Raw genomic sequence first — 12,446 nt, forward strand, 5'->3', positions numbered from 1 at the left:
CAGGAAATGACAAAGAAGTGCTTTTGACCCATAACAAAAATCCCAGAGAGAAGATCAAGATAATAAATCCTTAATTAACTTTCCTCAGAGTGTTTCTGTAAGAAGTAATGCATGTGAATATTTCACGCACGACAAGCCATTCATAAGAAGTTTGTTAACAAGGAAGAATAACGTCAGCGTTGCTGGAAACAGAGACCTCAAGTGTTTGGACAGTAGACCTGGAGTAAGGCTGCAGGTCCAGGCAGCTCAGCTGCAGAGGTTTGCAGCTGAGGAGAAAGTGTGTGCGTGCGGTCAAGTTGAGAAGCCAGTCAGCAGTGGTTCCTCAGTGTCAGCACTTCACAGAATTCCTCCTAGTGTGGAAAACACTGTGTCACCTGCACAACACAGGAGAACCCACACTCGAGAAAAATCTTACAGCTGTAATGACTGTGGGAAAAAAAGCTAATTCATTCTGGACAGAAACCTTAGATGTAATGTGTGTGGAAAGCCTTTAACCACCAGTCACACCTCACAACACATCAGAGAGTGCATAACAGGAGAGAAGCCTTACAAATGTCCTGAATGTGGCAAAGCCTGTGATGAGCATTCAAGCTTTAACAGACATAAGAGAATCCATACCAGATAGAAATCATACAGATATCTTAAGTATGGCAAAGCCTTTACAGTGCGCTCATATCTTACTCAACATGAGACAGTCCATACTAGAGAGGAGCCACACAGATGTAATGAGTGTGGCAAGCATTTTACACAGCATTCAAACCTTATGGCACACCAGAGAATTCATACAGGAGCAAAACCTTTTAAATGTGATATGGCTTTTATTGAACAGTCACAACTTTGGGGGCATGAGAGAACTCACACTGGAGAGAAACTTTACAAATGTGATGAGTGTGGCAAAGCCCTTTCAAGACATTCATATCTTATTTAACATAAAACAATCCACACTGGAGAAAAACCTTACCAATGTAATATGTGTTGCAAATCTTATACTCAATTTGCAAGCCTCACCAGGCATCTCAAAATACATACTGAAAACAACATAAGCCTCACATAAGTGGCAATGCTTTGGTCCAAAGCTCAAAGTTTAGGGGTCACCAGAGATTTTATAAGAAGAAAGAAACTTTAATAATAAAGCGATTCAGACAAAATTTGTGCATGTATTCAAGCCTTACTTAACATATGGGAGTCTACCAGGGAGAAAGAAGACATATGGATGGCCAGCAGACACATGAAAAGATGCTCACCATCACGGATTATCAGGGAAGGGTAAATCAAAAGCTCAATGAGGGGGCTTCCCTGGTGGCACAGTGGTTAAGAATCCGCCTGCCAATGCAGGGGACACGGGTCCGAACCCTGGTCCAGGAAGATTCCACATGCCATGGAGCAACTAAGCCTGTGTGCCACAACTACTGAGCCTGCACTCTAGAGCCCACGAACCACAACTACTGCGTCTACGAGCCACAACTATGGAAGCCCGGGTGCCTAGAGCCCGTGCTCTGCAACAAGAGAAGCCACCAGAATGAGAAGCCCACATGCCACCACAAAGAGTAGCCCCTGCTCTCAGCAACTAGAGAAAACCCGTGTGCAGCAGTGAAGACCCAATGCAGCTAAAAAATTAATAAAATTTTAAAAAATTATATTAAAAAAAGCTCAATGAGGTACCACCTCACACACCTGTTTACAATGGCTGTCATCAGAAAGAACAAGCATTGGCAATGGTGTGGAGAAAAGGGAACCCTGTCCACTATTGTTGGGATTGTAAGTTGGTGCAACATTTATGGAAAACATTACTGAAGTTCCTCAAAAATTAAAACCGTCAGATGAACCAGGTATTGCACTTTGAAGTATTTACTGGCAGAAAAGAAAAACAGTAATTTGAGAAAATATAGGCATTTGAATATTTATTGTAGCATTATTTCCAGTAGCCAAGATAGAGAAGCAGCCTAAGTGTCCATCAATAGATGAATGCTTAGAGGAGATGTTGCATGTCCATTCCGCACAGTGGAAATATCAGTCACTCTTAAGAAAAGAAGTCTGGCCATTTGCAAAAACATGGATGGATCTAGAGGATTTTATGCTAAGTGACAGAAGTCAGGTGTAGAAAGACAAATAGTGCACAATCTCACTTATACGTGGAATGGAAGAAGCAAAAGCACAAGACAAGGGAAACATTCACAGATAAAGAACAAATGTGTGGCTGCCAGAAGGAAGGGCAGTGCCATGGTGGGTAAAACAGGTGAAGGAGGTTAAGAGGCACAAACCTCTATATAATAGATAAGTCACGGGGATGTAATATCCAGCATAAGGAATATGTTTAGAAGGACCATGGTGGGTAGCTCTGAGGAAAGATGGCTACACATATCATTGTGATCATTTCATAAGTATGCAAATGTTACCTCATATAGTACAGCCAATACTAATACTGTTGTATATCAATTATATTTCAATAAAGAGAGACTCCATCGTAGAGAGAAACCATACAAAACTTGTGTGGAAAAGCCTGTAACTAGGGCTCATGCCTTACCTTATATCAGAATATACATCTTTGAGAAACAAAACAAATGTCATATATAACTGCATAGCAGGGTGATAATTAGTTGGAAATAATGTTATAATATATGTTAGTGCAGCTTCTATCAGAAATAATTTGTCCCTTCTTTGTTCACACAAAATACATCCAACCTTGTACGTTAAGGATAGAAGGAAAGGAGAAAAAGTTCTACCAAAACATGACTTCAGTCACACATGAGGATTTCTTAAGTTTCATGAGATTCCTCTTGAATCAGAGTCCTATATGGAGGCCTCATGACTCATAACACATTATGCTGAAACAGAGAAATAAAACTTAAATAAATCCTACCATTTATTGAAGAAAAAGGAGGTACCCAGTGGTCTTTGGTCCACAGCAAATGTGCAGTTTCGCTGAGCAGATGTTCTCAGGTCCCTATTCCATACGGCTAGGAATGGGAAATGATCTTTTCTGGACTGTGTCTTTTCCCCTGAGAATGGATATCCAGTATTTTGTGTTTTGTTGTTCTTTACTTAACCTACTAACATCCAACAGAGTATTACAAACTATGCCTTCCTTGAGCAATAGGCACTTTTCCCCAGTACCTTCCCAGGACCTTTAGCCCATGTGCCACAACTACTGAAGCCCACGTGCCACAACTACTGAAGCCCACGTGCCCTAGAGCCCGTTCTCTGCAACAGGATAAGCCACCGCAACGAGAAGCCTGCGCACTACAAAGAGGAGTGGCCCCTGCTCGCCACAACTAGAGAAAGCCCACGCGCAGCAACAAGGACCCAATGCAGATAGATAGATAAATAAATAAAATTTATTAAAGAAAACTACAGTGAGGTATCACCTCACACCCCTTAGAAGGGTTATCATCAAAAAGCCAAGAGATAACAAGTATTGAGCAGAATGTGGGAAAGAAAAAGGATCACTAGTGCACTGCTGGGAAGAATGAAAACTGTTGCAGCCACGATGGAAAACAGTATATAATTTCCTCAAAATATTAAAGAAAAAAAAACTATCAAGTAATGCAGCAGTTCCACTGCTACGTATATATCGGACAAAATAAAACCACTGTCTTAAAAAGATACCTGCACTCCCATATTCATTATAGCAGTATTCACTATAGCCAACTCATAGAAACAACCTGAAGTGTCCAAGAGATGAATGGATAAAAAAAAATCTAGTAGACGTACACAATGCAATATTATTCAGCCATAGAAGAGAAGGAAATTCTGTTATTTCTACCAACATGTATGGTCATTGAGACTATATGCTCAGTAAAATAAGTCAGACATAAAAATACTGATCTCACTTATATGTGGAATATACATATATAGAAGAACAAAAGAGACAAAAGCTAACAGAAGTAGAAAAAAGTAGATTAGAGATAAACGAAACAGAGAATAAAAAGTACAGAAAACCACAACCCTACAATATGGTTGTTTGAAAAGGATGAAAACACTGACACTTACTTACCTAGATTTACTCACAAAGAGAAAAACTACTGAAATCAGGGATGAAAGAGGGGACATCACAACCGTTTACAAATGATTCTACAGAAATCAAAAAAATTCCAAGAGAATACTAAGAACTATTCTATACCTAAATGTTGGATAACCCAGAAGAAATGGATACTCTCCTAGAAAATATAACCTCTCAAGACTGACTCATGAATAAATAAAAAAATGTGAACAGACATTCCTATTAAGGAGATTGAAATCACTAATTGAAAACCATTCAACAAAGAAAAGCCAGATAGCTTCACTGCAGAATTCTTCTCAACATTTAAAAACAATTAAGACCAATCTTACTTTCATTCTTCAGAACAACTGAAGGAAAGGGAACAGTTCTAAACTCCCTCTATGAGGCCAGTTACTCCAATAACAAAGCCAAAGACACTACAAGAAAACCAGAGGCTACAATCTCTAATGAATAATGATGCAAAAATCATCAATAAACTAATAGTAAACTGAAACCAACAGCACATTAAAAGGATTATATACTGTGACTAATAGGGATATATTTTTGAAATATAAGGATGGTTCAACATATGAAAATCTTTTAATGTAAAACAGCACATTAACAAAATGACGGGAAAATAAACTACATGATCATTTCTACTGAAAAGCATTTGACAAGCATTTCATGATAAAAACACTCAGTAAACTAGAAATAAAAAAAATACTACCTCAACATAATAAAGGCCATATATTAACAGCCCACAGCTACCATCACACTTGATGGGGAATGACTTAAAGCTTTTCCTCTAAGATCAGGCACAAGAGAAGGATACCTGCTTTCACTATTTCTAAAAACATTACTGAAAGTCCTAGCAAGGACACATAGGCAGGAATATAGATAGAAAGTATCCGAATAGAAAAAGGAAGAAGAATTTTTTCTGTTTACAACGTACATGATCTAATGTGTAGAAAACACTTAAGATTCCACACACACAAAAAAATCCTGCTGGAACTAATGAATGAATTCAGAAAATTAGAAAAATAAAATATGTAGGTATAACCTTATCCAAGGAGGAAAACATTTTTATACTATAACCTAAAAACACTGCTGAAAAATATTAGAAAAGATACCAATAACTGCAAATATATCCCGAGTTCATGGATTGGTAGGCAGTATTGTCAAGATGTCAATACTACCCAAAGTGATCAACAGATTCAACACAATTCTTAGCAAGATCCCAACAGCGTTTCTTGAGGAAATACATAAATCCATCCTAAGATTCATATGCAATCTAAAGACCCTCATAGCAAAAACAAGTTTGAAAATAACAAAGTTGGAGGTCACACAATTATTTCAACATTATCACAAAGCTAAACTAATCAAAGTGGCAGAGTACTGGCATGAAGACAGACCCATGGAACAGAACAGAGACGTCAGAAATAAACTCTTGTGTATATGGTCACATGATGTTCCACAGGGTGTCAGTACCACTCAGTGGGGGAAGGGGGAACTGAATTCTGAAAAGGTCACCTGAAGGGCCAGTGGGCACAGTGTGTCCTTATCACCTGTCCCATTTATTTATTTAATCATAATAATGAAAGGGAACATTTTCTTGGAGAAGTGCAACAATTAGAAAATTCCAGCTTGCTTTTTTTTTTTAATGCTTAGACAACAACTTCTTAATTTGCACAAGTCCAGAGACACTCAACCCACAAGAGGGCAGAACCCTCTGAATTCTTCCTAATGAAATGAAAGTCTGTTTTCCCAGAGTAGTCAAAAATATTTATTTGAATGAAAGAGAAAAGGAATGAGTTATTGTTATACTGAAATAAGCCCTTACAGAATTAAGTAATTTGCTTTATTAAATTTTCATCAGTGTATTTCTTCTCCCTAAAACAGGCAGGAACTGAATAGAAAGAAACAGAAGTGGGTTGTTATATTCTGGGAAATTACATAAACATGCAAAAGCAAGGGAATGATTAATAAATAAATCTCCAGCTCCAATCATTTCCTGATTTTGGATGCTATTATGGGTTGAACTGTTTCTCCTCAGAAAAGATATGCTGGAGTCCAACTCCTAGTTACCTCAGAATGTGACCTTATTGGAGACAGGTCTTCATAGAGATGATCAAGTTTAAATGAGGTCATTAGTGAGTATGCTAATCCAATATGACTGGTGTCCTTATAAGAAAAGGAAATTTGGACACAGAGACACGCACAGGGAAAATGCCATGTGAAGATGAAGATTCTTCTTAGGCAGAAAAATATCTATGCCAAGGAATGACAGCGGTCATCAGGAAACCACCAGAAGCTAAGAGAGAGGCAAGTAACAGAGTGTCCCTCGCAGACCTCAGAAGGGACCAACCAGGCTGACACCCTCATCTCTGATTTCTCGTCTCCTCAACTGTAATGCAATAAATTTCTGTTGTTTAAGAGACTCAGTTTGTGGAACTTTGTTACAGCAGCCCTAGCAACCTCATACAGGAGCCTAGAGACCTAGTTATTTTTCTACATGAAAATACTTTCCTCTTAATACTATTTATTTTCTTTATGAAATAATCAACGGCGATATTTTTGGAAGAAAAGAGTTCGTCAAAAGGTCAAAAGTTAGAAACATCTTACTCTCAATTTGCTTTTATATGTAACAAATCTATTTTTGAAGTTTCTTTTATGAAAATAGTGTCATTTTCATAGAAAAAACAATTTCTCTATTTCATCATTGTATTCTAGGTAATAAAATGGCAAATGCCATTTTGATTCTAACAATTATAAAAACTTTTATACACAATGTATTCAATTTCAGACCATGAGCTTCAAGAAACTATAGCAAAAATAAAGTTCTCAGAGTGAGAAAAATAGAGAAGTCAATGTGGTGCTATAACATTAAATTAAAATCAATTACACACCCACTTACCCAACACAGGGGATATAACATACAAATAAAGAGAGAGTTAATAAGAAAATTGTTACAGACTTGCAGGATGATCTTCAGAGGATTACTGAAATAGAATTGTACCCTGTATTTATTGATGCCATGATTTTCTCCCCATCTTCATCTTGGGAATATACATGAATAATTCAATCAATAGTAAGTTCTACTGCTGTGTGTTTTAAAATATTTTCCTGGCTCAAAATGTTTAACAACAGGGTCCATATATAGGATGCCAGACTGACTGCCATCAGCAAGAAAATACAAACATTTTCTTTGGAAATCTAATCATTAATTTGGATTTGACTGTGGCAGTTACCACATAAGGATTAAGCACTCAACTAATAGATAACTATTATCTTTTGTCCCCTCTTAGCAATAAGCTACTAAAGCATAAAAGTGTGTATAATTTGAGTGAAATTATTTTCCAGTTTAAAAGTGAGTTGCAGGCTTCCCTGGTGGCGCAGTGGTTGAGAGTCCGCCTGCCAATGCAGGGGACATGGGTTCGTGCCCCGGTCCGGGAAGACCCCACATGCCGTGGAGCGGCTGGGCCCGTGAGCCACGGCCGCTGAGCCTGCGCGTCCGGAGCCTGTGCTCCGCAACGGGAGAGGCCACAACAGTGAGAGGCCCGCGTACCGCAAAAAAAAAAAAAAAAAAAAGTGAGTTGCATGTGAGTACCTCATAGAGCTGTAGCAGCAGTAGGATTTGTTTTTAAATGTTTACTTTATCAGAAACCTTTTTGTTGTTTAAATCTACGAGCTTACTAACACAGATGTGTTTGTTCAATTTTCAGAAGAGATAGCAGATGCTCAAATTCAAAAATAATGGATATGGCTGATTTTAAATAGCAAAGATGAAAGTTGATTTTACAATCTTATTTTCTTGCCAAGCAGCTGGGCAGCCATAAAGCACGCTCACCTAATTGGTGCCAATTAATTACCATGTGGGTTCAGTTTAGTGCTGAATCCAATACTGGTTCAGAAGCCTATACCATTCAGGGACTCATCAGACACACCTTCAGAAACGCTACAAACAAACTACTTTCCAAAATGCGGGTGGCAACTCCTTTAATGTCTCACTGTCGAGGGAAATATGTATTTAATAAAATACTGCCTATGAGATCAAAGCCCCTAGCACCCATCCCTCTCACTAATTACAATAGTAAATTTGGATACATTACAAAAGAAAACAAACACTACTTGAGGACTCTGGAAGGTAAACAAGAGCAGAGAGGTGATGGGAATGAGGCAAAAGTTGGAGAAGCAGCCCAGTCGCATGGTTTCGCACCAAGGGTAGACACCAGTTGCACAGTGGCACGTAGCGCGTGCAGCTAAAGCTCTTGACAGGAAATTTGGATATTTCTGGCCAGGGAACAATGGAACAAAGTCAGTTAGTTAGACCAGAGTATGGGAAGAAAACCCTAGAGGAGAGGAAGCTTGAAAAGAGGCACCAGCGTTTCTGTGCAGAAGCCCATAAAACTCCCAGCCTAACAGGCGAACCACACGTGCTTTGCACGAACCCAAATCAGCAGAGCAACAATTTTGAGCACTCAGCTGACATTTGAACCACTTGCAAAGTCTCAGCCTAACCTCAGCCTAATCCCTGAACCTAACAGGTTCAAAGGAGACAGGCCAAAATCAGCATGACCAAGGTTTTGAGAAAACAAGTGAGACTCGGGCCACTGCAACAAAAGGTTAAACACAACTGGCAGTCTGAACAAAATAAACTCGATCTCCTACAGAAACAAACCATCAACATTCTTCAGAGGATTATAAAACCCAGAGTCTACACAACTCACAACATCCATGAAATAACAAAACAACGCTTAACACACCAAAACTGAGGAAAATAGGAGTCATTCTCAAGGGAAAAGGCAACAGAGAGACATTGATTCTGGGATGACTCAGATGATAAAATTATCAGATAAAGATTTTAAAAGCAGCTATTATAAAACTATGCTCTATGTGGCAAAGAAACATACTTGAAATAAATCAAAAAGGTAGAAATTTTAAAGAAATACAAAATTTTATAAGAAGGACAAAATGGAAATTTTACAAATAAAAAAATAAATTATTTAAATAAAAAACTCCCTGGAAACTCCATGAAGACATACCAATTTGTCTTCAAACTGTATTTTAACCAGCACTATTAACAGCTTCTGCTCAGAATAGGCCCATGAAAATACTTAATGCATAAAATCTTAAGTCTGGTAAAATATTATTTAAAATATTTTAAATAGAGCATATAATTCACATAGGCTGAAAAATTTATATGAAAGCACATATAAATTTTTAATGGAGAAACCTCAGTCCTTTATAACAAGGATGAACCACATCATCATCTTTACCTTTTGAAATACTAAATATCCCATACTAAAGACAAAATACAAAGTAATCTATTAAACGTCCTAGATATATAAAAAAATTAAAATTTTCCCATGTGTCTTGAACCTGCTTGAAAGGAGACTGGAAGTTGCAACTCTGTTCTAACCACAAGGCTTAACGAACTAAAAAATCAACAACTTTAAGAAAAGTAAGGTCACAGAGCCAACAATTTTCAGTTGAACCGATAACTGGAGAGACAAGAGAGGCAGACAAAAAGAATCACAACTTACCTGAGGGGAAACTCATGAGCTGAAACTCCACCAGAACCCGGTCCCAGAGTAAAACAAGAAAAAAAAAAAAAACCTGAACTGTAATTAACAAATTGCTGGAGGCTCAGAGCAGACAAGCTCAAGAAGTAAAAACTCCAAGGGACCCAGTCATAGGTGGGCCCCTCCATGCAACTGTGAGTTTCTCCTGCAGGAGCTCAACCAAGTTCTCATAGTAAACACTGGAGAAAAAGACTCTGGAGCTTCCAGCAGGGCCAGAAAAAAAGGAACTATTTTGAAATACACCTGAGCATGCTGTTCTTTTTAAAAAGGCCCGCCCACAGGTAAGACTATTTAACCATAGCCTTACCTGCTGAGGTTTTGAACCTAAATGACTTGCTGGGAGGGAAACATCCAACTGCAGACCATACTAGTCATCCTGTCCCACAAAAGGAAGGAAGAATGAGAATTACACATGCAGTTCACAGTGCAGAGTTACAGGCTCACTGAAAGACTGAGACCCGCTCATAGAACTCTGGACGCTTCCCATCCCCCCGCACCCCACCATCACATTACTAAAGGCCTACTTACAGCAACTGCGTTTACCCAGGGCATCATGTCTATCACGAGAAAAATCACAAGGCACATCAAAGGCAGCAATTACAGTTGTAAGAGGCAGAGGAAACATCAGAATCAGACACGCCAGGGATTATCAGAGTATTTCTGCTAACGCCCGTCCCATTTAAAACACTGGGACCATCTTTCACGTTCCTGAGCAAAGGAAACTTCTTTCAAGGTCTGATCACACTGATACCAAGCATTTAATTCTTCTTTTCCAGAAAAATCACAGTAAAATACTTTAAAAATACAGAATTGCAAAAACATAGCTGTGGAAAACATAGCAAGGGGTCAACTTAGAAATAAGCTCTGAGCAAACTTCTTCATCATGAACAGAGGGGCTCTGTTGGAAGATTCCAAGTCAATCCAGCCCATCCTTCATCAACTGCAGTGACAATCAAGAGGGACCTGAGGGAAACATCTTCATGTCACCTCACAGCTCACGATTTTCACAGATCACATAAAAGGGAAGGCAATGTATTATTATTAAGCTAACTGGTTAAACTAAGTTTTAACTGTTAATAGAGAAGATCACTGACGTCTTATCACAAGTCCTTATCAAAAGAGTCAAATTATTTACTAGTTACCAAAGAACATTTCCAATATATAACTTAATGAGGAGAAAGCAGGCAGGCCTCGAATAAACCTGAAACATTTTAAAAAGAAATATTTTGTGAAATTTTTTAAAATTATTTATTTATTTATTTATGCCTGCGTTGGGTCTTTGTTGCTGCGCGTGGGCTTTCTCTAGTTGCGGCAAGCGGGGGCTTCTCATTGTGGTGGCTTCTCTTGCTGCGGAGCACAGGCTCTAGGCATGCCGGCTTCAGTAGTTGTGGCTCGCGGGCTCTAGAGCGCGGGCTCTAGAGCGCAGGCTCAGTAGTTGTAGCGCACGGGGCTTAGTTGCTCCGCGGCATGTGGGATCTTCCCAGACCGGGGATCGAACCCATGTCCCCTGCATTGGCAGGCGGATTCTTAACAACTGCGACACCAGGGAAGCCAGTGAATTATTTTTAAATCTAAAAATTCTGGTGTCAAAGTTTAAAAAAATTGAGAATATATCATATTTAGAAAAGTAGTACACGAGTTGATTATAGAAGGCCACCAAAGCTTATTCCAGAAGTTAAGAATTACTTACAGGAAAGTTCAAATTGTACATACTAAAATTTATGCCAAGCTATGTAAAGAAATGATAAAGAAAATGTAAATCCATCACACAAAAACCCAACACTTCCAATTGTTCCTTTACAAAGGTACCATGTAGTGACAGATTCAACCATTTCTTGCCCCACGTGTCCTCTCCCTACTCCACGTCAGGAAAAGGGAAGCGGGTGACTCACAACTGAGTGAATCAAGTCACTGCCCCCTGGCTGAACATGGCGGGCAAATGTTATCTTCGCATACAAGTAACCACAAAACGCACAAGCCTTGCAGACAGCAGCTTTGCAATTCCCATCCTCATCTGCATAATTTAAACCAAAAAAAAAATTTTTTTTTTGGGGCCGCACCGTGCCGCATGCAGGATCTTAGTTCCCCAACCAGAGATCGAACCTGTGCTCCCTGCAGTGGAAGCACGGGAGTCTTAACCACTGGACCACCAGGGAAACCCCAATTTAAACAAATTTTAAATGTATTAGATTCTAAAGACACCAATCAGTATTATCACAACTTATTCATCCATATCCCAACAACTCACCACCCATCCGAATCCAGTTTCCCCTCTCTACCTGCACTGCTAGGTATTTCCATTTCATTCTGTTCCTCTGTCTCCCCGTTTCTTTCTCTGTCTCTCTTCCTGCTCCCCTCCGCTCTCCTGCTGTTTCCTCCCTCACACCCGGCCTGCCCCACTCCGCAACCGTCTCCCCTCTTGTTGCTCTTTCTGCCCAACCAGACTGCCCTCAATGTCCATTATTTCTGCTTCTTTCTTCCCCCACCCCTCCTCCCTCTCTGCCCTCTCGGTTACACCTTTTCTGAGACACGACGGAAGGGGAGAGGGCGCAACCTTTAGAAGAATGACACAGCTGTTGAGAATACGACAAAAACTGGTTATAAGCCATCAGGCCCGACTTCCAGTAGACTCTGAGCTTCGTTATACGCTCACTGTAATACATTAGCTAAATGACACACCCACAGGCGCCATGACAGTTCCGAGGCCAACCATAAAAGGCCAAAAAATGGGCAGTTGCCCAATTCCTGGAAACCTCCGCCTCTCCCCGAAACAGTGGGAATAATCCTCCCACTCATTAGACTATGAAATTTCTCAGCCCCTAAAAACTAACCACGCCATATTTTGGGGCCGCTCTCACCTTCTGAGACGGACTGCATTCGGTCTA

General features: G+C 39.5%; 1 protein-coding gene across 1 annotated transcript in view; it reads right to left on the minus strand.

The window, feature by feature from the left end:
• Positions 1-12,446, minus strand: part of LOC309794915 (uncharacterized protein) — a 385,639-nt gene that overhangs the window by 372,414 nt on the left and 779 nt on the right. The gene's annotated exons all lie outside the window — the stretch shown is intronic.

The sequence above is a fragment of the Mesoplodon mirus genome (assembly GCF_964341445.2).
Source record: "Mesoplodon mirus genome assembly, chromosome: 19".
Classification (NCBI taxonomy): domain Eukaryota; kingdom Metazoa; phylum Chordata; class Mammalia; order Artiodactyla; family Ziphiidae; genus Mesoplodon; species Mesoplodon mirus.